General features: G+C 56.3%; 1 protein-coding gene across 4 annotated transcripts in view; it reads left to right on the forward strand.

Annotated features, from left to right (window-relative positions):
• ZMIZ1 (zinc finger MIZ-type containing 1) overlaps positions 1–26288 on the forward strand; it is a 231216-nt gene that overhangs the window by 79402 nt on the left and 125526 nt on the right. For all 4 annotated transcript variants that reach the window (XM_033129777.1, XM_033129776.1, XM_033129780.1 and 1 more), the window contains one exon: positions 7970–8050. The gene's annotated coding sequence lies outside the window, so the exon portion shown is untranslated. The remainder of the gene's footprint in view (positions 1–7969; positions 8051–26288) is intronic.

Below are 26288 nucleotides of genomic sequence, written 5' to 3' on the forward strand. Positions count from 1 at the left end.
AAGCAGCAGGGCCAGGATTTCATCCAGGCCTGGGTGACGTGAGTGCCGTGCTCAGACCCACCACCTCCTGCTAGCAAGAACAGTGCTTTCCTTTGTCCGGCATTTGTAAATCTGGGCCTCGGCCATCGCCAAAGACTGGCCTGGCCCACATGTGGCCAGAATCCCAGAGGGATGCCTGTTTGGAGAGGGTGACTGCCAGGAGGCTGGCCCCTGGCCCAGGAAGGGGGTCATCAGGAACACTTGGTGCTAGGCGGTTTGTGTATGCCGTTGGGAGTGTCCGTGCCCTTCAGCCTCTCCACCATCCTGCCTGTCTCCTCAAGGGGCGGGGGCACAGGGCCTGGAGTCCAGGCCGTCCCATGGAGCTGACAGCCAATGGTGCTGCAGCCATCATGGGTGTGGCGTCGGCTCAGCTAATCCTCCAGCCAGTGTAACCCCAGATGAAGCAACAGACCTGGAGGGACAGGTGTCCTGCTCTTCAGTCCAACCTCCAACTCCAGAGCTGACCTGAGTTCTCATCCCGAACTTGGGCCCATCTGTCATCCTCTGGGCTTATGTCCCCTCCTCTGTAAGGTGGCAGGCCTGGACTTAGGTCCTGTAAGGAATCCTCTGAGAGCCTCTGCCAGGCCCCGTTAATGCTGCGGGGATTTGGGATGGGGGCATCCCAGGGGTAAGGATAAGGGGTGTCTCTTCAGGGCGGCAGTGCAGGGCCAGGTGACAGGTGCCAGGCCACCACAAGCAGAGAGAGCAGAGGTGAGAGACGAAGCCCTTAAGAGGAGGCTGTTGGCAGAAAATTCTGTTTTGATCATTGGCATTGGGAGTCGCAAATGCCCAGGTGGGTGTGAGAGGCCCTGGTTTGGCCAAACTCAGCTGGGTGCCCCAATGGGCAAGACCCTGCCTCGGGGGTAGGGAGAGGCTAAGATCCATGTGGTCTGATGAGATGGTGGGTGTAGAAGGGAACACCTGGCACAGAGCTTATACCTGGAGGGTGCTCAGCACCTTGGCCACTCTGTGGGAAGGGATTGGGGGCCCCCCTTGAATATAAGAACCTAGAGCCACACTATGCACCATCAATCTGTGTTGTGCCCTCACCTTTGATTCGGGGAGAAATTCTTCATTTGATAACTTGGGGAGAGGGGAGACCCTTCCCTCTTCCTCTAGTGTGAGTGGGCCACGAGCCAGAGCCAAAGGCCTCTGGTTGTTAGGAGAGGTTGACTGGGGCAATCAGGAAAGGCTTCCAGGAAGAGGTGAGCTTCCTGTTCCCTCCCCCTTTCCCAGGTGGGAATCTGATGCAGACTCACAGGAAAGGAGAGCCAGTCCCTAACTAGGGCCTGAGTTCAAATCCTGGTACCAGTACTTACTGCTGTGTGAGCTTGTAGGTCCCTTCCTGTCTCTGGTCTCATTTGCCCTTTTGCACAAACCCAATACCAAGGAGCTAAGGTGACTTGGTGGGGATAAGGCACACACGTGTGCAGTGCGAGCTGAGCACCTCTGAGAGACAGAATGGATGGGCATCATTCCTTGGGCCTGGGCGATGCCCACAGAGTAAGCAAGGACTCACGGTCTGACAGGGTCTCTGGAGCAGGTGTCACTCCAACATGACCTTCAAAGCACAGCAAATCAGGATTGGGCATGGGGTGAAGCCTTGGAGGGGCTCCAGGGATCTGTCTGCATGTGCCCAGGGATGCTGTGCCCCCATCCCGCGAATGCAGCTGTCCTCTGCTCACTGATGCCACCTATAATTCTCTCTTCAGCCCACAGCTTTTCTTCTGCCAAGCCTCTGGACCTTTGCCCAGGAGGGGTGCCCTTCTGCCTGAGAGACTACCTGAGAAATGATGCCCCTGAGCCCCATTTTGCTTCCAGGCCGAGCTGAGCACACCCTCCAGCACTGTCCTAGAATTACCCGTGTCCTGGGTCTCGCCCACCTTGCATTAGACAATGTGCCAACATCCTTGGGAAGCACACAGGCTGGGCAACTGTACAGGTTGGCCTTTGGCCCTGCCTTCCCTCTCCTTACCCACCCACCCCCCACTCCTTTCTTCTCTTTCTTTTCCTCCTCTGGCAGATAATAGACACTGTCACGAGTCATTGAAAGAAGGAAATGGATGGATGGATGGATGGATGGATGGATGGATGGATGGATGGAATGAGTGAACAAATGAAAATATAGCCGCCTAGAAGTCAGTTTTTAGCCACCATTTTCAAAAAGAGGAGATCAGGTTTCAGAGGTGTCCATGGCTGGAGAGGACCGTTCTGGGAGCCCCTACCGTTCCCCAACACCTGCTATCTGGATCCCCCCAGTGTCAGGGTGTCACCCAGGTTTTCAATGGCCTTCTCCTGTCCTCTGGAGCTTTTCCCACACGGAGGCATCCCTGACAAGCCAGCAACAGACTTGCTGGGCCTACACTTCCGCGGCCTGGCATTTTTGCATCCCCAGCAGGTTAGCCGAACCCTGCTGGTCTTCCTTTCCACAGCCACTTGTGAAGATTCCAGAAGAGAGAGGGACGTGAGAAGCCGAGTGGCATGTATGAGGGTAGGGTCCTGGGCCCAGACACTAGGCTTCCCTGGGCCTGGGTGTGGGCAGGCTGTCAGAACAGCTCAAAATATTCTCAGAGAAAGTGAAGACAGACAGGATTATTGAAACAAGGGCACTTTATGATTCTCAGGCAGCCCTACCCAGGAGGTCCCCTCAAACCCAAACAGCCAACTCACTGGGGCCGCTTTCTTATCAGTTCCTTGAGGCCAACTGTAGCTTCTGTTCTTTGGTGGAAAGACTCAGGAGTTCAGCCCTCCCCTGAGCAATCAGGGCCACCCAAGCCCCTGGGCTCAAATCCACTGAGCCTGGAGTAAGTATGACAAGGGTCACAACTGAAGACATAATCAGGCACCCAATTTAATTATGCAAGGAGAAAGAAAGGAATGCCATCAGATATTCTGGAAGTTCAGAAAAGGGAAAGATCACTTGGCAGGGGACTATCAGGGAAGGCAGCCTGAAGGAGGTGGTCCTTTGGGCGTTGATGGGTGGACAGGGTTCTGATGGGCTGAACAGGTAATGCAGAGCTATTGAAAGTGCGATTTGGGGTGAGACCGTGCACGGTCTACCACTTCCAGCTCCATGACCTCTGGTCTCTGCTGGGCAGTTTCTTTATCTGTAAAGTAGACTTTACAGCTCCCTGGTGACAGGATTGTGCTAAGAGTAGAGTGAGGCAACGAGAGCCACTGGGGTTGAGGTGGAAGAGCCCTGGCAGGTGGGACAATCTGCCGCATGTGTGGCAGGCTGAGTGGTTCACTCCACGGATGAGAGAGAGAGACAGAGAGAGAGAGAGAGAGAGAGAGAGAGAGAGAGAGATCCGCTGCAGGAGTGAGTTGCTGAGGCCTGAGGCAGCCCCGCTGCAGGCGCCGAGGCAGCTTGGTGCAGCCCTTGCCTGCGCCCCCACCACATCACACCGGAGCCGCCCAGCCCCCTCCCCCAGTGACCCGAGGGTAGGCCAGTGCTCTGGCTGCTGTCCTACTGCTCTATAAGATCAGCCTGGAGCCTCCCCTAGTGGGTGAGTAGCTACAGGGAGAATTCGAAGGTGTCCTTTTTCCTCCTGGCCAGTGGGCCTGGCTTCCACCCAGACCTAGGACCCTCGGTCTGGCCCTCCTCCCCCCACCCCTCCCTGTATGCCTCCCCCACCACCCCCTAGCGTGGTGAGGTCAGGGAACATGTATTCCAGGAATGTGGGAGGCGGGGCAGCCAGCCCAATCTGGATAACCATCGGGGTAAATATTTGCCTTGCTTCTGGAGCCAGCACTGGCTGCCAGGGGAGGACAGGGGCCTATTCCCAGGGTCATGTAAGGGGAGGCTTTCCCGCGTGGGTCGGAGGTGGGGGAACCCGTGTCACCCCAGAGAGCCTGGGAGCTGGGTCTGAGGCCACCCTTCCTGTGCAGGGCTGGAGACAAGGCCCCTGGCTGTTTGATCCTGACCAGCAGCTATTTGGCCCATCTGTAAAATGGGGGTAGGGACAGCTGCGAGTACAGCTCAGTGAGGAGGGTCAGCGTGGCACGATCCAGTTCGAGTCAGTTCAGCCCGTGGAGTGACAGGGTAGACCTAGTTTGGGTAGATCCTCACATGACCATGATTCTGGCCCCCACTTGGCCACTTATGACCTTGAACAGTTACCCCTCCCCCAAACTTCAACAGTTACCATTCGCTGACCTGTTCCTTACTCTGTGGTACCTGTATCTACACACCCCATGTCTCATTGAGCCCTCGCAGCCAATAGGGCACGAGGGGCGCGTGCAAATGATTTTGCAAGCAGGTGGTGGGAGCCCTGAACTCCAGCTCAGAGGCGCCCTCAGACCACACTGGGTTAGTCGAACCTCCTCCCTCAGTGGCCTGTGGGTAGGTCAGTGCTCTGACCAACACCAGGCCCTACAGGGCGGCCTGGAGCCTTTCCTGGTGGGTGAGTAGCTGGAGGAGCAATTAGTCCCTGTTGAGAGCAGAGATGGAGGCTCAGAGATGCCAGTGGCTTTCTCAAGTTCACCCAGCAATAAAGGGCAAGCAGGGATTCAAACCCAGCTCTACCCAGCCTTTCCCTCGACCTCACCACTGAGGACGACGCCAGGGCTCCAGCCCAGAATGTGGGCTCCCAACCCTTGGCAGCTGTAGAGAACAACTAGTCACTTAGCCGCAGGCTAGAGCCACAGGCACAGAGCCTTCTCGGTGCCCCACATCTTGGACGCCCTGTGGCCCAGCCACTTCTGTCCTCCAAGAATCCAGGAGCAGCCTGCCTCTCTCTGGGCCAGCCCCAGCCCCAGCCCCAATCAGCTTAGCCTGGTGCCTCCACCCAAGCCCACACCCAGCTCCTCCCAGGGGATCCCGAGAGGAGGAGGGGTTGGGAAGGTGGGTGTGGTTGGGAGAACCCCTCTGGGACAGTCCCCACCCCAAGTGACCTCTGCTCCGTCCCAGACCCAGCCTTGCCACTCTCCAGCTGCAACACCTCCAGCCACCCTATCCTCCCTCAAAGCTCCGTGTCCTGCTCTGCAGAGTGGGCACCCGGTACTGCCCTGCCTTGCCCTGGGAACTCCAGGCACACGCGGTGAGAGTGAAAGCACAGTTCAGCCTGCGGTCTGCGTACTGCCCCTTCCTGCCCTTGCGGTCAGAAGCTGTCCGGGTTGTCAAGCCCACACAAGCTACAAGCCTCACTTACCTAAGGGCACCCAGGGGTGGGGGTGGACTATATCGCCTCTGTGTTCACAGCGTCCCCTAGGCCTGAGCTCACCACCTCCACTCCAGCCTGACTGGGCAGCCAGTGTGGGGGTGCCCGCATGGTGACAGGGGACCCTGGGTGCCCAGCACTGTCTGGTACAGAGCAGGACTGTTGAGCAGCTCCAGGGCTCCTTGGCTGGTCACCTGGTAATAGACAGAGTATGGGGCAGGCGGGGGGGAGACCTACGTCCTGGCTCTGTTCTTAACTAAATACTTTCTAGCTCCTTATTACCTGTGTGACGTTAGGAAGTTATGGGACCTCTCTGGGCCTTATGGGTAAATTGGGGATGCTAGCTTAGTTTCTACCTCACAGCATTTCACTAATGGTTATAGAAATATCCCAGGCAGAACTCCTCTGTCTTTTCCAGGTGGGTGACCAATGCAGGCTCATAGGAAAGGGGGTCGAGCTCATATCCTGGTGCCTCTGGTGTGGTGCCCTCACTATATGACCTCGGCCAGGTCTCGTCCCCTCTCTGGTCTCTTTGTCCCTTTGCACAATCCCACTCCAAAGAACTGGGGTGGCTGGGAGCAGCAAGGCGCACGTGCGCACGTGAGCCGGAGCACCTCTGAGAGGCAGGATGTGCGGGCGTCGTTCTTGGGGCCTGGACGGTGCTCACGGAGTGAGCGAGTACTTTCCGGCTCTGGCTTCTGTCTCAGCTGCCAAAATAATTATTTTCTCTTTGTCAGCGGGTCTGTGGGCCAGCTTGCCTTTGGGAAAGGCCTGAGCTAGGGGCGGTAGGGAAGCAGAAGGCCGACTCCCATTCTCCTCCAGCCACTAACTTGTTGCGAGACACCAGGATTGGGACAGTTGCTGCCCCTCTCCAGGCCTCAGTTTCCTCCTCTGTGAAATGGGAGAGTTGGAGTCCGTGAACCCAAGGGCCAGTTGCAACACCTCTGACAACCCTATCCTCCCTCAGAGCTGTTTCCTGCTTTGCAAAGTGGACACCCGTTACTGCCCTGCCAGGGCCAGAGTCAGAATGCAGTCTTCTTTCCTGTGCTGGTGTGGGGCTGGCAGCTGGCTTTGGAGCTTGGGGCTCAGAGTCCCAGCATACCAAGAGCTCAGCACCAGCCCCTACCAGGTAACTTATGCTTCAGAAAGTCCTGCACTCATTTACTTATACAGTCTGTACAACTCTGAAGGAGGTCCCCGTGTCATCTCTACATCCCCTCCCACAGATGAGGAAACTGAGGCACAGAGAGGTTTAAGAAACTTGCCCAAAGGCACACACTTAGTAAGAGGATGAAACCAGGACTTGAACCAGATTGTTTTTTATGACTGAGCCCACGTCTCCAGTGCCAGGCTGTACATGGTGCCTCTCACTCAGGGGGCACCCACTTCTCTCCCTGGGAGCCCCGCCTGCTGCACAGGGAGGTGGGGCCCAGGTCTGAGGCCTCCACTCGTCCCCCCAGCACATGTGGGAGCTCACATTTAACATGGCATGTACATTCCCTCTCCCACTGTTGGCCATGGGCCTCATTCCAAGCTGTGCTCAGCCCTGCAGTCAGGTTTCCCATTTCTAAAGGAGGGCACACAGTCAGGAAGAATGGTGATTGCCCGGAGCCACCAGCAGGGCACCCTTACAGACAGGACTCAAACTTGGGGCTGTAGGGCTTCCCATCCTGCAGCCAGGCCTTTGGATCTGCTCCTCCTGGATTGCCAGGGGGCCCTGTGGACGGTGGGGGGAGGGGAGAGTACTGGTGGCCTATTGAAAAGATGGGCCAGCTGGATCCTACCCAACAAGAACAATCATGCTCCCACCACTTCTCCAAACCCCAAGCCGCTGGGGGGTGGGGCGTCCAGGCCTTTTTCCTCCCTCTCTCACCCCCGCATACCCGAGCACCAGCAGGTCCTGCCACTCCTGTCCTCTCTGCTCTGAGCACCACTGCCTCTGGCCTGGACCTCTGAACAGTGTCCCTGCTGGTCTCCCTGCCTCCTCCTGGCCCTGCCAAGCCCTTCTTCCCCAGCAGCCATGGAGATCTTCTCCAACTAGAACTAAGGTTATGTCCTTCAGCTGCTCAGAGCTTCCCGTGACTCCCATCTACCTTCTCGACAACTGGCCCTGCCTCCGGCCCCCACTCACCCCACTCCTTCCCTCCCTCACTGCACCTGCCACGCCACCCATTCTCAAGTCCTCCACTGCACCAGGCTTTTTCCCGTCTTGAAGTCTTTATATATACTGTTCCCTCTGCCTAAAATACTTTTCCATGCATCTTGGCCTGCCTCTCTCTGGCTCATCCTTCAGTTTTACTTCCCCCAAACAGCCCTCCTGAACCTTGAGTCTATGCTGCTTAGCCCCTGTACTCATTTTTTCTAGCAGATACCATTTTAAATGATACATTGTTTCAGTCTTTGCCCATTATCAGGATTTCCACAAGGGCAGGGACCACTGTCCTGTTCACAGCTCAGGGTGTTTTTTTTAAATGTTTCTTGAGTGAATGAAAGAATGCCAAATGCCTCTGTCACCATATATCCTCAAATCCTCCCACAAACCCCGAGAGAACTATTGTGATCCCATTTGACATGTGAAGAAACAAACCCAGAGAGGCCAGGGGCATGTCCACAATCACATAGCCGGTAACTGGCAGATATGGGTGTCAGGGGGGATTTGGGTTCGCCTGCAGTAAACTTTCTACATAGCAAGTGGGTGGGTGGCCTGTGGCAGTATGCTCAGTCCACTCCCTGCCACGAGTGGACCCACTGACCACCCCTTCTCATTGCAGTAGGATGGAGCTCGAGTGAAGCGGAAGCACCGTGAGCTGCTGACTGGCACGTAGGACGCTGGTGATTCTTGGGTCGCTGAGGTAGGTGTGCAGCGAGGCTGGCAGGGGGTGGCTTGGCCTGGATGCTTGGGGAAGGGGTACTTGTGTCCTGAATGGGAGACAGATGCTGGTCCCACCACACTGCGCCTTTGCCTGGGGCCTCGGCCCTCATGGGCGGGATTGGGTGCGGCCACCCCTGCTGAGATGTCAGCCCCCCGAAAGGACCCCCAGGGGGCTCTTAAGCCTGGCCTTTCTCTAAAGTGGCTGCCAGGGCAGGGGTAGAGGGATGCACCCTGGGAGAGGGGCCGGTTCGGTCCCCACCTTTGGCCGAGCAGCCCTGTGTCTACCACTCTGAACCCCATGGCGTGTAGGCCTCGTTCACTGAGCAACAGGGCAGCCACGCAGAAGCAGCCTACGTGAGCAGAGAGACCTGTTCACGGACATGGGTGCTGTGGCTGCTCCACCTTCTTCTCTCCCACAAGTACACTGAAGCACGCACGTGAGCCCTCGCATATCTCTGGGCTCTGGGGTCAGAGTGCCTGCATTCACATACTGACTCTGCCTCTGGTCCACTATGACCTTGTGTGGTTCCTCTGTGCCTCAATCTACTTGTCTATGAAAGGACTGGGATCCCAGCACCTGTCTCCACAGATGTGCCGGCACACCTGGTATATAGTAAGAACTCAGGATATGTCAGCATTTTCCTCAAGGATGCTGGGACCGTTCCTTCTTCCCGCATCCTCAGGTCTTACCATCCCCTCCTCCCTGAAGGCCCACCAATGCCAGGATGGACACAGACTGGTTGTCCATCCTGAGGACAGGGCTTGGGCCTCTCAGGGAACTCCTGAGAGCGGCTGGAGCCAGGAGGTCCTGAGTCTGAGCCTCCTGGGCAGGCCTCTGGCCTGGACATCAGCGTGTCTTATGACCGAGCAGCGTTGCAGGGTTGATCACACTTGGCCCTGTGCTTGGCGCTGTTTGATCCCTTTCTGTGGCTCCCAACCCAAACCTGAGAGGCCTGCACCGAGATGCTGACTGGGGCCAGAGCCTTCTGTTCCAAGGCTCTGGGGCCCAGCCGGGGGAGCCAGAGTGTTCGCCCCAGCATAAGATCTTGCCTATTCACCTCCCTGCTGCCCTCAGCTTCTCTGCTAAAGCCCCACTGCCCCCAGGTGCCCACAGACAGGTACAGGTGAGCCCTGGGGATTCTCCGTGCTTCAGTGCAGCTCTAGAACCAGGGAGCAGGACCTGGTCTTCCTTCCTGCTGTCAGTTTTGTGACCTTGTGGTAGTCCTTTCCCTTCGGACAGTCAGTTCTCATCTGAAAATGAGGATGAGTATATCCGCATTGCTGAGAGGACGCTGTGGTGAGAATGCTTAGAAGCCTGGGGTGGTTTTAAATGTAACAGCTTGGTGAGAGTCTACTTTGTACCAGCCACGATGTGCCTTAAATACATACTTCTTCCCATAGTAACCCCCTGAGGAAGTGTGTTTAATGCCTCATTTTTCAGAGGCCCAAAGTGGTTAAGAGACCCATAGAGCTTAAGTGGTAGAGGGGGGATTTGAACCGTGGTCCATTGGAATTAAGCATCACACAACTCCTTAGAGGCCATGGACCGAGCCACAGGGCAGGCTCATGGTAGGTGCTCAGGAAACTACCTCCACTTCTACCTTGCAGCCTTTGCCCAGCCCTCTAAGCCTGGCTGCCCTCAGAGGCAGAGGGTGGCTCCTGAAAGCTGGCAACCTGCCCCTCCCCAGAGGGCTTACAGGCAACACAGGAAGGCTGGGGGAACCTAACGCTAATTGTGAGGTAACCTTTGAAATTCTCCTTCACGGTGGGTTCTCTTTTCGGATGTTTTTCAAGGTAATTCATTCCCTTTCCAGAAATTGTCAGTGGCAGAGCATTAGGCAGCTGGTAATTAATCATAGGAGCGGCTTGGAGCGTGTTCTTTAAAAAAAAAAAGAAGGAACAGAAAGCCTTGGTGGAAAAAGAAAAGAAAAGAAATCCACTCCAAGGCGAGGGTGGTAATCAATACCTCAGTGTCCTAGAAACGCTGGGGGCGGGGATGGCGGGCATGTGGCCTTCTCCCTTTCTTCCCGATGCTAGCAGATGGTCAGTGCCTGCAGCAGCACGCCTGAGGCTCTGCCTGGGACCACCAGCTTTCTATGTGACATTGAATAAGTCTCTGCCTTTCCCTGGACTCAGCTTTGCCACCTGTAAAATGGGTGAAGGGCAGGTGTCAGACTAGAACAGAATATTAAATGAGTATACTTGTGTTTGGCACACGGTAGGTGCCCAGTTGATATTTTATTAATTGTGTGAGGGAGTGAGTGAGTGAATGAAAGGTTATCTTGGGTCCTAGTTAGCCATCATCATCAGTCAAGGAGACTAGACACAGTTTCTCTAGTTCTGTTATAATTTGAATTATAGGGTGATGGGCCAGCCTCTGTCACTTTTCAAACTAGTGATGAAAGGACAGTCTTGCCTGGCGAACTCTGGCCAGCGGCTCGAGCCCCTCAGTGGCAAGCATGCTGTCCTCCTCAAAACCTCAAGTTTAGCTTTCCAAGAGTCTGAGCTGACTGGAGATTTTTTTTTTTTTTTCCAAGCTGCGTTCTAGGGGAGGTAGTAAGTTCCTCGTCAACAAAAAGTATGCAAGCTGGGAGCTGCACAGGGCACTCAGACATCCGATTTGATGGCGCTCAGAGCATTCCTGAGTCTGGGAGAGGGCGGGAGGCTCTCCAGGATGGACTCGCAGGAGGCTGGACTGGCAGACAGGGAAGCCTCTCCCCTCAGGAGCCCCTTCCCAGAGGTCCCCCAAGTAGGGCGGGAGGAGGCAGCTGAGAAGGGAGCTTGACCATGCAGGGTGTGTGGGTGTGGGCGGGGGCTGGTATGTGCCAACAGGTGTGATTGTCTAGCCACTGTATGAGACTGGAAGGTGTGTGAAGATGTATGAATGTGCAAGTGAAGGAGAGTGCCCACCTGTGTGAAGGAGTGCCACCACCCCCTATATGCAGCTCCCATCAGGACCCTAGCACCTCAGGCTCCAGGCTTAACATTCAGACTGGCCCAAGGGGCCCTATTACCCCAGTGACCAAGGTGGAGCTGACTACGGGACAGGGCGGGCTCCTAAGAGGCTCCGGAGAGGAAGTACACCCAGGCCAAGAGCACTGACCTCTTATCACACTGCTGGCCATTGCGGCAGCTCCCCAGGGTCATGGAAGGGCCCAGGCCTCCTGCTCTGGACTCACAACCCCTGAGTGTCTGGTCTGAAGTGTTTAGGTGGGACCCGTTCCCCCCTCGGAGGTGGGAGAGCCGGTCTCCTTGGGGGGTCCTCTGAGAAGCCTAGCATACTTGGCCCTAGTCATTTCTTTACTTCTTCTCTCCTCGGCCTCCAAACCGCAGCTCAGGGGAGTGAGTGAGGGACTGAGTGACTGTTTGCCCTTCCAGGGGACTGTGTGTCTCTCTCTGGTTCTCTCTGTGCGGACACCTCTCTCCTGCCTGCCTGCTCTTCTCACACCAGCCAGCCCCGCACTGCCTCCTCTCAGCTCAGGCTCTCTCTCCCGGTCCTACCAAGTCTGAGGCTCCCCCTGAAACCCCCTGAGTCCTGGGACCGTCTCAGCTCCCCTCTTCTATCCTGTGGAGACGCTCCTTGCCAGGTGTCCCAGCAGCACATCTGCTGTGTGTCATCACCCCCATCATCACCAGGACTCAGCAGAACTGAGACCTCCTGGGCTCCCAACCTGCCATCCTTCGCCTTGTTTATCCAGCTCTGGCCAACACATAGCTTCCTCCCACCCAGCCTTTGAAGGTGTCCAAGGCAGCGCCCCATACTCCCAGCTGCTTAGACGCCGTGCACTGTGTGTGGCCTTGTGCTGGTGGCAAGCACCGTCCCATCCCATGGACCCTCCATGCTGACTGCTCAGGATGGAGCCCGATGTCCCAACTCAGACATCTGCCCCTATGGCTGCCCTGTGCTGCCCTGGGCACGTGGGCCGCTGGCCACAGGCTTGAGCAGGGGAACAAGAGGGGGGCTGCACCCACTGACAGGGGCAGTTGGAAACCCGGTTTGCCTCCAGCACTAATGAAATTCCTGCTATAATTAGAAGTGAAGTGTCCAGAAGCTGGCTGCCTGGTGGAGCGGGTGTATGCTGATGAATAAATCAGTTGTCCTCCCGAGGGGAGAAGGAGCCAGCGGGTGGGCTCCTGGAGAACTGCTGGCCTGGAGATCTCAGCAGTCTGTGAGGTGGGCTGGTGGGCCCTGGTGGCCAGATTTGCCTCCAGTCACCTGGATGCTATCGGGGGAGCTCCCTCGGTCCCAGACCCTGGCCAGCCAGTCTTCCTGGAGTGCCTGCTCTGTGCCCAGCCGACTCATCCTGGCATTCGAAGCCTCCACCGTCTGGCCCCAGCCTCCGTTCACAGCCACGTCACACACTGGCGTCTGCCAGTACCCTGGGCTGCAGCTTCACTGCGCTCCCACACCCCCACCGGTATCACACAACCCCACTGCTGCTTGCTCTGGCACTTCCTCCTGCCTCGAAAGCCCTCCACCTTTGTTAGCGTATGGCTCGGACCTCTGGGAGTCTTCCTCGTTTCATCTCATGCTTTCTCCACAAGGTCAGATTGGGCCTCCATCCTCAATGGGCCCCGTCAGCCTCGACCTCTCAGAGGCCCTGGTCGTTTCCTCCCTGAACTCTCCTAAACTCGAAACCCTTCCCTTTATGCTCTTATACCCTTCAAAGTACTCATCAGACTGTCTGCCATATCATCTTTTATTTTGTATTATGTATTGGAATAACATATTGGCTCTTCTACATTCTATTCTCCTACTAAGTCTTTGAAGCCTGGTGTGTATTTAACACATTCACCACACTACAGACACCGGCGTTTAGTCACTGAATGTGGTATTGGACCGTGCAGTTTTGGCGGGCCCTTTCCTCCTTTGCAGGTGGGGAAACAGGCTGGGGAAGGCAGTCTTGCAGATGAGAGTTTGCAGAGCGAGTGCGCTCTCTGTAGGCAAGGCTGCCACTGTCCTGCAGTTCAGAATAAAGAACTCGGGCACGCCGCACTGGTCAAAAAGGTAAATCGAGGCAGGCAGGACCGTAGCTGGTACCCAAGTGACCGAACCTCGATAGGAATAGAGGGAAGATGCTGAGAAGGGTTCCATTCCCCCTACATTGGGTTCCAGTGCTCCAGGGCTTCCCCACCTAATCCCCGAAAAGCCCAGACCTAGGCGGCTGTCACAGGCTGAGCTACATGGGGTCATTCCCGCCCATTGTCACTCAGGTTCCCAGGTTCCTAATAGCAAGCACACAGCCTAGAACATAGCCTGGAGGGGCTCTCCAGAGATGAGATGTTTCTCAGGAGCCAGACTGGCAGCAGAACAGCCCCTCCAGAGCCCCCACCCTCCAGAACCAATTTCCCCTTTGTTCTCCACAGCCCCTCTGCTGCCTGTACGTTGGCAGACTCTTGTTTGTCTCTGCTTAACAGGGTGTTGGAAAGTCACAGAGGTGCTGGTTTGTGCTGGGCTTGTCCTCACTCCATGGGTGCCCTGGGTCCCAGGGGGAGCCCCCTCCAAATGGCTGCCTCCTCTCCTCAGTGTGGGGCTGCAGGGCTGTGTGTACTGAGCTAGCCTAGTGAGACACAGCCATCCACTCCCTCAGCCGTTCCTTGTCTCTTCTCCCCGCCAGGTAGCCAGCCGCCTGCTGTCTACCCTGCAGGACTGGAAGCCTCTTGCAGGCTCAGGCAGCCTCTGAACCATGTCCCCAGCACATCGCCTGGCATGCGGGTGCTGAATGGCAGCAGAAGCCAGCAGGCACCCAGCCCGTGTGCTCTGCGCTTCCTGTAGGGATGGCAAGGAGGCTTTATTCGGTATGCCAGTTCTTAATGTGCTGGGTAGGCCGTGTTAAGAAGGATTCTGAGGCTGTGCACGGGCTCTGTGAGAAACAGTGTCACGCTCTGCATGGCGTCCATTTGCCCTCAGTCCCAGCCCCTGTGTGTCAGGTCCACTTGCCAAGTGTCTCAGGTCTGGGCTGTGGCCAGTTTGGGCATAGGGAGGAGGCAGTGACCTCGGTGTGGTCCCACAAGGGTCAGTCCATCCTGGCTATTGAGGGCACGATGGCCCCCAGGTTATGGGGACTGCGTATACACGCCCCCACCTGAGAGCTGGTCAATAGGAATCTGTGGAAGCTTTTCCCTCACATCTGTCTTTCCTGGTAAGTGCTTCTCACCCTTCTAACGTTCCGGTTTGGGAAGCAGCACATCTTGCCTCCCAGCTGTTTGGGACCCTCCACTGCTTCCCTGAGGCTTCTTTGGAGACCTCTTTTGGAGCCTGTGGGAGCATCTCTGCTTCATAGCCTCCGTGGAATGCTTCCATGGTGCCCCCTCCGTCTGGCCCACACTCCGGTGGGACAGTCTAATGGGTGACAGCTCTCACTGGGTGGCCTGGTGAGCTCTCTCAGCCCCAGCCCCACCGCCACCCAGACTCCCCACCACAGCCCGCTACTCCACCCCCACTTCTCCCAGGCTCTTGTGCCACCTGGGAAGCCAGCCCCCTACACCCAGCCCTCTCAGCTAAGGCACCCAGGCATCCTCTGGCCCACAGCTCCAGGGTGGCCAAGAATTGAGCCAGGAAGATTTTGATGAACTGGAACCTGTAAATAATTTGGAACACTTTTCTCGGTGTGGAAGAAACACAAAGAACACCCTTGCGTCCTTTAGCTAGCTCAACCTGTCCCCAGTCACAGCTCCACGAGGGCTGATCAAGTTCACCTCATACCTGCCAGGGCTACTCTAGCTACTCCTTACACACCTCCACTGCTGGAGAGCTCACCACCACAGGTTCACTCGTGTAAATTTCAGTGTGATGTGTGGTTAAAGCATGGGTTTTAGGGACAAACAGTTTGGGGTTCAAATTTCTCCTCTGTCATCTATCAACTGGGTGAGTTTAGACAAGTCACTTTGTCTCTGATTCCCTCACATTCCTTACCTGTAGCATGGGAGAAGCCTGCCTGCCTGCAAGCGACGCTATGGGGATGGAATGCAGCACTAGCTACTCCAGGCTTCTCTCTTAGCAGTAGATTGACGCCCTCAGGGAGCCACCTGCCACCCCTCAGCACGAGGGCATCTGCTTACAATTGGCGTCCTTAGCTCTGGTACCCAGATAATTCCCTCTCCGGGGCCACTGGCCTCCCAGGTCCTCTCTGTAGCTCTTGAGTGGGAACTTTCATGATGACACTTCAAGATGGAAACACAGCATTTCCCCAAAAAGCCAACACATACAGTCCAGAAGCTTAGTTATTTAAATGCAGATTCTCAGGCCCCTCTCCTGGAGTCAGATTCTCTGGGTCTGGAGTCAGGCCCAGGACTCTGAATTTTTAACCAATAGCCCATAAAATACCTGTGATTGGGTCAGCCTAGGACACAGGGATGCCTGCAACGGGGAGCTGGCCTAGAGGGAGGAAGGGCCCTGGACCACGTCATAGCCTCACTGGGTGAGCTTGGTGAAGCCTGTCCCACTCTGTGGCTCGGTTTCCTCATCAATAAAACAGGAGTTGAGATGATCTATAAGGGCTCTTCCTGCTCCTAAAACCCCAGGAGCTTTCTCTTCATTCCCGTGGGGTTCAATTGATGCTGAAATAATAATAATAGAATGTAAAAATCAGAAAATCATTTTTTAAAAACTAGTAATAATCAGACCGACGTTCCCTGGTAGGCCCTCTGCTAGGCTCCCTGAGGCACATCTGTAGGTTTTAGCCCCATATCCACCGGCCATAGTGTTCAGGTCAGCAGCCGCCTTCCAGCCCCAGAGCCCCAGGGACAGAAAAGCTGTTCCTTGGGTGTGACATGCCATTTAGTGGTGGTTCCCCTGGGCCTTTCAGGAGACCTGAGATCTGCAGGCATCTGCTGGGTCCAGTCGGATCTGAGATCACTTCTGCAAACTGAGCTCAGCCACTGACCTGGAGTCAGCCGAGGGAGGCACGGGGGAGTGGAGTGGCCTGGCTCCTGTGAGGGGCCTGGGAGCCTTATTAGTTAACACACTTGGAAGCCTGGAGTGTCAGAACTGGGGGATGGCCCTCTGGAGCCTCTTCTCTTTATAGATGGGGAAACTGAGGCCCAGGGCAGGACATGCCCTGCCAGGTCACCCATGGAGACAGTGGGGAACAGGCCTGGGACCTAGACCTCTTGGCTTACAGTCTGGCCTCTGGGCTGTGCCCTGTCACCTGCCATTCCTAACCTGGGGAGTCCATCTGGGACAGGCAGCACCACCAGGCCTGAGCCCTAAACCAGCCTCTGCAGCACTTGGGAATGGACAGGGCCATCTCAGGACAGGGACCAAGGAGCCACCTGCTTCTGAACACTGGGCCCTCTTTGACCCAAACTGTCAGTCTGAATCAACAGCCACCGCTTGGCTCCTGGGCCCTCTTGCCCCAGCCAAGGCAGCCCCCATGGAAGTTTTCCAGGAATATCCACACAGAGGGCAACGTGCTCCCGAAATGAAAAAGCTCTCACTCCCTGGCTTCCTCCCATTTTCCACTCACTGATGCTGAGGGGAGTTAATAATTAAAGCAGAGGTGAAAAAGTGGCCCTGTCCTAATGAAACCTCCCTTGAGGCAGTAGGGCCCTGGCAGGTGGCAGAGGAGGAATTATTCACTGCCGAGGCCTTCACCCCTGGCCTGGGATGATTGTCAAGGTCTGGGGCTCAGGGTCTGGGAGGCACTGTCATTCCCACAGGGAACCAGCGCCCCTCTGACCACTGGCGTCCTGATTGCACAGCCGGCATAGGCGGTGGGCCTGGTGGGTGGCTCCATCTCTTCCCTGGGCTGGGAGCCCGCTGGGTCCTCCGTTCATGCCTGGCACCTGGTACAGGGCCCTGGCCTTTGCACAAGCCAGTTCCTTCTCCCCACACTCTTATCTGAAGTCAGTGCAGTATTTAGTAAGTACCTGCTATTTGCATGGGTCTGTGCTCAGCTCCTAGGGAGACAAGAAAGCAGAAGTTTCTATGCCAGCCCTCAGCTAGCACACAGTCTAGGCCAAGGCTCACGTTCACATAACAGAATTAGTGATACCCAGAGTCCCTGGAACCAGGGAGGTATTGAGATCCAGGAAGAGTCCTTGGGGAGCAGGGGTAATGGAAGCCTTCCTGGAGGAGGCTGATTGGAGCAGATTGACACAGAGGATTTCAGGAATTATAGGTGGGGCTAAGGATGAGATAGGGAAAGCCACAGCCTTAGGGCAGGCTGTGGCCCAAACCAGGACCTTGGATGCATGCCTGTGTTAATGTACTTTATATACACATTATCTAATATAATTTTTATAGAGCCTATTTTGCAAAGAAGTGAACTGTAGAACAGAGAGGTTAAGTAGCAGGCCCATGGTCACACAGCTACTGGGAGGTGGGGCCAGAATTTGAAAGCAGTTTCATCTGACTTTCAAGCCTGAGTCCTCAGCCAGACCCAAAGCACCCACTTCAGCTGTTGCAGGGGCAGAACCTCCTGCCAACCACAAAGATCAGAGGAGGCTTCCTGGAGGTGCATTAGTTTTGTCTCCCACAGACCTGGTCCCGAGCTGCGAATGGCCAGCTAATCTAGGTCAGGCCAGGTCTCCTGACTTCCCAGAGGCTCTTCCTCTTCATCTTAAAATGAAGAGAATAGAGACTCCTCCCTGGGGCCCGAGAGATTAGGCACGTAGTAGGTGCCTCCCCAGATTCAGCTGGGGTTGCTAGAGTGGCCAGCGCCTGTGTGGATCAGGCTTGCCCATATCAGGATGCGTCCCAGAGCTCTTCCCAGCGTCTACTCTGACGGTTCTCGCAGCCAGAGTGGGCTCAGCTGCAGGGACGCCTGGGACACACGGCTCCCACTGGGAGGGGCAGGGAAAGGCCAAGACAAAGACAGGGCACTGCCAATCCCCAGCCACCCAGTTGTTGACTCCAGAGAGGCGAGGAGAAGGAGGGGCCTGCGATGAGAACCCACGGTGGGTCACACCTCTATTTGATGAGTGGCAAAGAGCCAGAGAAGGTTTTGATCGGTAGGAAGACGCAGCCACATCATTTCTCACTGAGCTTTCATTGAAATCCAGCATGTTAGAGCAGAGGCTGAACGTGGGCAGGTAGGGGGTCTGCTCCCCTGGGGGCTGGCAGGGAAGGTGGTGCTCGTCTTGGGGAGCCCATTTGTAGCTGAGGTGACCTTTTGTAAGGCTGGGCTTTCAAATGCTAGCCCAGTGGGCTTCGGGTTGGAAGAGTTCAGAGTTCATTCAGAAATGGGGGTGAGGTTGGGAGGACGACACTGAAAACATGGAGCACAACTAAACATGGAACACAAGACGCCAACTAAATATGAAATTCCGGAGACAGGATTTTAGGGGCTGCAGCAGCTAAGGAGCCAACAGATCCCACCTCCTCTGTATGGGGTAAACTGAGGCCCAGAGAAAGGAAGGGCTTGTCCAAAGGGGTGAGTGCAGCAGCTCCCTGGGCCTTCCCACCTCCCGCTCTGTCTGACCTTCCTCCCCAGGCCTCTCCCTGGGCTCTAGCTGGAGGTGAGGGGAGGAGCTGAATGGGAGGGGAAGGGTCATTATGACCCACCTCGCTAGGCCTTGGAGGTCAAAGGGCAAGGGGGTCCACGCAGGACACAGTGGGGCCCCAGGGGCTCAGCAGCCAGTCGTTCTCTATTCCTACATGCAGACCTCACAGCACCCAGAGAGGGAAGGAGACTGCTGGTGGCAGGAAGTCTTCCCAGAAAAGCCCACCAGGGCTTAGAACTGCGGTGGGCTCCGTCTGTCCCACAGCCACCTTTGCACCTGTTGGTTGCTCCGTCTGCCTGTCTGTATAGCCCTTTCTCCTGCTCATCCTTTCACTCTCTGGGTCTCTTTCACACACCTATTTTGTCTATTCCACTTCCATGGGTCTCCTGTGTTCGTCCTGCCGGGGGCAGCTGCACTGCACAACTCCAGGGGGCGCCCTTTCCCCAGAAGCTCTCTGTCTCTAGGCCTTTTTCTGACTTCATTTCAGTGCTAGTTTGTCTCTTTTGCCTCCCTAACTTATGTCCCCTTTCTTACTAGGTTTCTCCCTCTTTGTTTCCCCCTCAATCTCTCGTTTTCCTTCTCTGGTTGTGTGCATACGTGTAGGTGTGCCTGTATGTCTGTGTCTTTTCCTCATCCTCATCCCACACATGTACACACACACATCCACACGGTCTGTCCCTCTGTGGAGTGGGCGCAGGTGGCTTCGGAGGGCAGCCCTGGTGTTCTTCATGCCGAGAAGGCTCTGTGTCCATGGCTAATGTGGGCCTCCCTGGCCCAGCTTGCAGGACGCCAGGGAGCCAACGTGAGCCTGGCCATCACCCGCCTGGAAAGTGGCTCCCGTTTGGGAACAGGAATGTCCTGGATGAGAAGAAGCAAGGAGGGGACAGTTTGTGGGGAAAAGAAAAAAAACACAAGCAAGGGATTATAATCCCTGCAAATGTGCCTTTTGTTTAGTGCTGGAGCCCAGTAAGTCCCAGAAAGTGAGAAGCAGGGCATGGGGAGGGCTCTGCACAGATGGGGCCTGTGATGGAGCCGTGGGATGGGGCCACTGCGCCCCCGGGCGCTTCCCGGCCAGGGAGGTGTCTCCTCTTCGCCTAGAAACAAATACGTGGCCAATGGGAAGAGCTTCCAGGCCTCTTCAAACCCACTGTGCGAAGAGAGCCTCCTACCCACCCAGCGCTTCTCAGTCAATCCACAGATGTTTAGCGCCGATCTACCAGCACGCTTCCGAGTGTTTGGGATGCCCCGTGAGCAAGAGATCAGGTCCCTGCCCTCATGGAGCTGACATTCTAGCAGGGGGAGAAAGAAGCATAGGGCGTCAGAACTCCGCAGCCTGGACATTTGTATAGCCGGGGGAGGGGGCCGTCAGCCCGAGGTTCTCCTGTGTGCCAGGGCACGGCCACCTGCTCATCAGTGGAGACCAAGGCCTTCAGTGCACGCTGGCTAAATGGACACCCTGCTGCAGGTATCACTTAGTTTACCAGGAATTCCCAGACGCACTCCAAGACGAGAGTTGCTGGCAGGTCCTACATGGTAGCAAGGCTTCCTGCCAGCCTGGACAAGGGCAGCTCCGAACACCAAGGAAGAGATGGAGAGGGCCAGCTTTGCAGTGCAGTCCCCAACTACCAACTCCATGGTCGCCAGTCGCATGACCCTAGAGAATTTCTTAAACCTCTGGGCCTTAGTTTCCTCACCTGTAAGGTATGAAGGTCGGATAACTCATGGGCTTGTTCTGTGGCTCAAATGCAGTCATGGCGCCTGGCCCATAGGTTTGTGGTGGAGGTCAGCTGTCCTCACTGTTATGAAGGAGTCGTGGGGGACGCAAAACTGTCCCACTTTGTCAAGGGGCTCAGTTGGAGGTCTGCCATTCTTTGTTGAGCTTGTTCTTCTTTGCTAATAATATGGTGGAACTGGAAGTTTCCTCTCTCTGTGGGCCTCAGTTTCTCTTCTGTCCAGCAAGGGGGTAGGACTCATGGATGTGAGAGCCAGGAGGCCAGGGATTGGAGTTTGGAGTAGAGTCACCAGGTGCACCAGTGAACAAAACCATATGGAGCTGTCCGGGAGCAAGGCCCCTCAGGGATCCCCTGGGGTCCCTCTGGGGCTGGAGTTCCACCGAGCCTGTCACAGGTTCCCAGCTGCAGTGGGGCCTGGACTTGCTCTCCCGGCACCGTCGGACTGCTAGGGTAGCGGCTGCTCTTAGTGCCTGGCAGGGACCCGTAAATTAAAAACATGGTGTTTCCTGTCGGAGGCCAGCGCAGGGCTGGACTCGGTGTGGCCTTGGAAAGCTGGCCTCACTCTCAGGAAGCCCTGCTCCCCACAGCACCGCCACAAAAACAGTGGAAAAGTGAAACCTTTTCAAGTCTGTGTTTCCACTGTAAACAGGGGATGAAAGCTGGCCCCTTGCCTCCTGGCACTACTCAGGCCCTCTCCTCTGCCCTGCGCCGGCCTGCCTGGTCTCTGGAGACACCTCAGCTGCCCATCTGCCCCAGACAGTGCCCCTCCAATCAGAGAAGCCCTGAGCCCCTAATTCACTTCCAAGTTTAGCTCAAGCATGCCCAGAACTCACAGGATGAGTCCTCGGCACCCATCCTGTGAGGTGAGAAGGGCAAGGGGAGAACACCAGTGCACAGAGAGGTACAGGACTCACCTAAAATCACACAGCAAAGTGACTTTAGCAGCCCTCGTCCCCGCCTTTCTACCTAGAGTGACCTCACAGAGCCTGCAGACCATGGAGAGAGACTCTCATGGGTGGGCATTTGTACCTAAGCGAGGCTTCTGTGTAAGCCAGCAAGAGTTTCTGTGACTGTCCTGGAGTGGGGCAGCTAGCACCAGAAGAATTTAGTGAGAGAGATTTATCTATTTTAAACTCTGATAATGTCCTTTTTTCCTTATTGTAAAAGTAACGTATGCTTGTTGTATGGAGTCTGGAAGTCACAGGCATGTTGAAAGAAGAAAACTAAAATCTTCCCAGAATCCTCCTGCTCAGACGTCATCCCGGTCAAAATTCTGGTGTATTTCTTTCTGGTCACTTTATAATTTTCTTTCTGTCTCTTTTGGACTTAGGTTATGAGCAGGTTTTAGGGTCATTCAATGTTCCTAGAAAACATGATTCTTAGTGGCCCCGTGGAAAGGCCCAGACGGGGGCCACGTCCCCCTCACAGGTCTTGTCGGCTCCTGGCCTTGTCGTGCTGGGTGTGATGTGCTATTGTTAAGGACATGGTGGGGACAGGACCCCAACACTGTAGTTCAAGGTAAAGGTGGTCTTGCCTGGACCCGGGGCTGGAGAACCCAAGTGGCTCTGATTTGCCCCGTGACTTTAGGCCTATCTGGTGTGTCTTCCATTCTGGGAGGTGAGCAAGTGAGTGAATGGGCTCCACCCAAGTCTTCGTGCCTAGTCAGCCTGCTACAAAGGCCCTGCTTCCTGGCTACCTGCAGACCCAGCAATGCATTCCTTCAGTCGGTCAGTCTGACATTGAGTGCCTACTGTGTGCAGGTGTCTGTGAGCCAACTGGACAAGAAGCTCCTGTTCCCGGCCCTGTTCTCTCCTTAGTGCACCTCCCACAATTCTGCCCCTCTTAACACACAAGCCCTCCTGGACCCCTTACTAGGTGGAGACGGGAGCCCAGCTGAGCAGGGGCAGCTCGGGTCCCAGGAGGAGCCATTTGTGGCCTCTTCCTCCCACCAACGTCCTTGGTGGCCCTAAGACAGCTTTATGGAGGACAAATCGAGGCTGTCTCCCTCCTGGCAGGTTTATTTCTTCATTTTTCAAGCCCTGCTCTGATTTTTCCATGTCTGCTTCCCTGGTCTCCAGCCCCCTCCCCCCCGCATGCCTCCCTTTTCTCCCCTTCTCATCTGTCAACCCAGCCAGGAGAGAGGGCCACTGGCCTCCAAGGTGATTGAATTATTTGGGGGGAGGGGGGGCGGGGAGACAGGCCAGGGTTTTCTGCATGAGTGCTTTTGGCTTCCTGCCCTTGGAGAGGGGTTGGGGGAGGGGGTGTGATGGTGAGGATTGTAGGCCGTGGGTTTCCCAGATAGCCCTGCTCTCCCGTCTGGGCCACACATGACCCCTGCTACTGATGGTGTGGGCTAGCTGAAGGCCACTGCTCTATCACCCTGCCCTCTGCCCAGCCTAACCCTGCTTGGGCCTCAGTTTCACCTCCAGCCGAATATGCAGGTCTCTATCCAGATGCAGGAAGGAAAGAGAGACTTTAGGACAGCTGTGACTGCTTAGTCACACATGAGAACTTCTAAAATATCTACTGTCTCTGTGCTGCAGGCCAGGGACCCAGGATGAAAAAAAGAAGGGTGGTTAGTTCTTATAAAGCACCTACTGTGTGTACCAGTAACTTTCATATGCGTAACTTCATGTAAATCCTGCAACAGTAACTCAAAGATAGGTAGCAACAGGTAGGAGTCATTGGCCTCATTTTTACAGCTGAGAAATGTGCCCAGTACAAGCTCCTCCTGCTAACCTGTGGGCTCCTGGAGGACAGGGACGCTGCTTGGATCTTCTCTGGACCTCCAGGGACGGCAAAAGGCCAGACACTCAGAAGGGACCCAATAAATGCTTGGTGAACGTGGTTCCAGTGATGTGAGACCAGAGAGGTGAAGTCACTAATCTAAGGTCACACAGCTAGAACTAGAGCCTCGCTGTGCCTGGCAAGCCACCTCTGCTATTCTGGGTGTTGGCAGGGAGGCCTGCAGTTCTAGCTGACATTGTCCATCCATATAGTTGCTGTGGTGGGCCGAGAACTTGGTGGCTCCAGGTCTCATTCCCTTTCCACTGGTGTGTGTGCTTCTGCTGGTCAGGCCCCACAGCCTGCCTCTTCCCAAAGAGGAGGGGCCGAGAGGGGAACCCCCCCTCCCCCCTGCTCTGCTCAACTCCAGCTCTTGGAAATGGAAAACACATTGGCTTCATTATCCCGGACTGAATGAGCAGGGTTGCCATAGCGACAGCCATCTCAGGCCTGTGAGGGGGCAGGGAAGGGGCTGGTGAGGCCATGGCAAGTGGGGACCTGGCAGAGGGTGAGCAGGCGCGCTGAGTGGACAGGCCGCAGGAAAAATTGCCACTCGTGGTACCTGCCTTTACACTGGGCCCCCTGGCTTCAGATCACTAGCGTTCGACAGAGAGAAGTAGGCAGGACCCATCCTCCACCGACTGGCCCCTCGTCCACCTGTCCTACCGCCAGTCCATCTGTCGCCTTCCTGGAGGGGCACCAAGGGTGAAGAAAGGCCTGTGCCTCGCAGCTTACTGGAGGTCAGGAGGGAGGGGAAAAGGGAAGGTGGGGACCAGGAGAGGGTGCTGGGCTTGTTCCCCAGCAGAGACCAGCCCGGGGCCCCCACTGGCAAGGCCTGAGGAAATGCCTGAGGATGCCAGGCTGTGCACACCTCAGCACTCCAGTGTCACCAGGATCATTCTGGTGACCCGTCCTCAAGCATAAGCCTAGTAAAAGAAGTTGGGTCTCCAAATATCAAACAGGAAAACAGGTGTGACGGTGGCTGTGGGGATGTCAGCAGGGAGTCCTGGCCCAGCGCAACCTGTGTCTGCCAATGCCCCAGGCAGGTCTCCTTGGCCCCGGCCGGAGCTGGGCCATCTCCATGGCCAGAGCCAGGTGCTCTGATGCTCAAATGGGCCCTTCTCTCCCCAGGGCCTGTGTACCACCTGCCCCATCGCCTGTCATGTTACCTACCATAGGGCTTGAGTCTGAGAGCAGCACCCCTGGCAGGCCCAGGTCCTGTCACCCTGTGTTCAGGCTGGTCCGGGGGGGCTGGCTGCACCCCTTCTCCAGGCTCCCTGGTGATGTGGGAGCCCAAGCAGGCCCTCTGGAGTGGCCCCAAGCAAACACTGCCGCCTCCTTCTGAGCAGGCAGCCTCAACCAGTCCGTCCCTCCATGTGATCCAGAGACATTGGGGCAGCTGCCCAGCGCCCCTGCTCGAGGTTATCGAGTGCCCACAGGAGACTTTCCTTTCAGACACTGCCAGTCAGAGAAACCCAGTGCTGTTCCCAACTGCACTTCCCACCAGGACCCTAACCCTGACCCCAGACCTAGCCTCGACCCCAGCCTCCTGGCCCAGCCCACCTGGGCACGTGTGCAGCTGCTCTCTCGCCCCAGCTTCCATTGAAGCCATTCCATCCCCCCTGAATGCTCTTCCCTCACTGCCTACACACCACCCCGTCCAGTCTCCTCCCGCTTCCTGTTTCAGATGAGAAAACCCAGGCCAAGAGAGGCCATGTGACTTGTTCTAGGCCACAGAGAGTTAGGGCAGCAGGGCCTGGAGTCCTTTTACCAGGAGGCCAAGTCTTCGGTTCCCCACTGAGATGGGCTGAGGATCCATGTGGCCCTGGATGGAGAGCACAGCAAGTCTGGGGGCCGGGTTTCAGCTCCTTGTAGGCTGTTCTCGGTGGAGTGAAAGGGCCCAGGAGGAGTGCTCACAGGCTGACCTCAGCCTTGCTGACCAAGCCTTAGTAAACAGGGACAGTCCTGCGGCCCAGCCCACAAATGGGCCACGTGCCTGTCAGGAGACAGGTGGTGCACAGCCGAGCTTGGCAAACATGGTCAGGGTGTCCGTGGCACTGCTGTGGCCTTTCCCTCCTACCAAATGGAGGTGGGTGCCAAGGGGACAGCAGCACAGACAGGAGAAACCCCAGCACCTCCTTGGGGCAGAGAAAATCCAGGGTTCCCAAGCAGCCACCAGCCATCCCAGAGGCTCATTCTAAAATGCAGAGTCCCAGGCCCTCCCAGGGAGGCAAGGGCAAGGCCCAGGAATCAGGGTGCTTGCAGCTTCCCAAACCCCAAACCGAAAGCAGTGCTGGCCTTTCTTCCTCCAGAGGCCTCAGCCTGCCTCAGGGCCTCAGGCCCTGTCCTTCTGGTTCCAGGGTCACGACCCCTTATTGACCCCTCCTAGGTCTTGTCCTGTAGAGGGCCCGCCTCAGACCAGCCCAGGGGCCTCGTGCCCGCCCCTCCCCCTCTCCCCTCTCATCCATGGTCCGCCTACCCCAAAGCCCACAGTCCCCATGGCATTTGTCCTCTGCCATTGACCTCCCCTGACTCGGCAGCTCTTTGTCCCAGGCCTGCCTTCCAGCCACCACCACGGCCACCGCCCAGCTCCCCGCCTGTCGGCTGAGGGAGGCCTCTGCACAAGGCTGTCATTTTCTCTGCCTGGGATTATAGGTTTGGGGCTGAGGGAGTCTGAGCTGGAGGAGGAGGAGCCAGGACTCACCCTGGTGCCAGGCCCAGAGACACCTCATGGAAGGGCAGCCTCGTGTGGAACGTTTGTGGGGCCACTATGGGGATTCCTGTAACCCGACGTCACCCCAGCTCAGTGTGTGCGTGTATGTGTACGTGTGCACATGTGTTGTATGTGCATACCTCTCAAAAGGGTCAAGGGATCTCTGGTGCTCATTTAATTGAATCCTCCCAATAACCCTGCAGGCGAGTCCAATCTATTTTCCAGATGGAAAAGACAAAAGTCAGAAAGGGCCGTGGACTGGCCTGGGTCACACAGCAGGTCAGGGCAGCGCCAACGCTGGGGCCTCCGTGTCTCAGCCTCCTCGCTCTGCCCTCACCCAGCCTCCCACCTGAGGGTTGGGGCAGCAGGGGGTTGGGGTGTGCTGCAGCCACCACACTGGCAGCTAGGGAAGGTTCTGGGAGGTGAAGTAGTCGGGAGACAGCGTGCGTCCCTTTTCTGCTCTGCCATCACTGTGCCCCCCAGGGCTGGGTTTGGTGGGGATAGTGTGAGCCACTAGGAGTGTGGAAGCACTGGTTCTGGGT

This window comes from Rhinolophus ferrumequinum, chromosome 16 (assembly GCF_004115265.2).
Source record: "Rhinolophus ferrumequinum isolate MPI-CBG mRhiFer1 chromosome 16, mRhiFer1_v1.p, whole genome shotgun sequence".
Lineage (NCBI taxonomy): Eukaryota > Metazoa > Chordata > Mammalia > Chiroptera > Rhinolophidae > Rhinolophus > Rhinolophus ferrumequinum.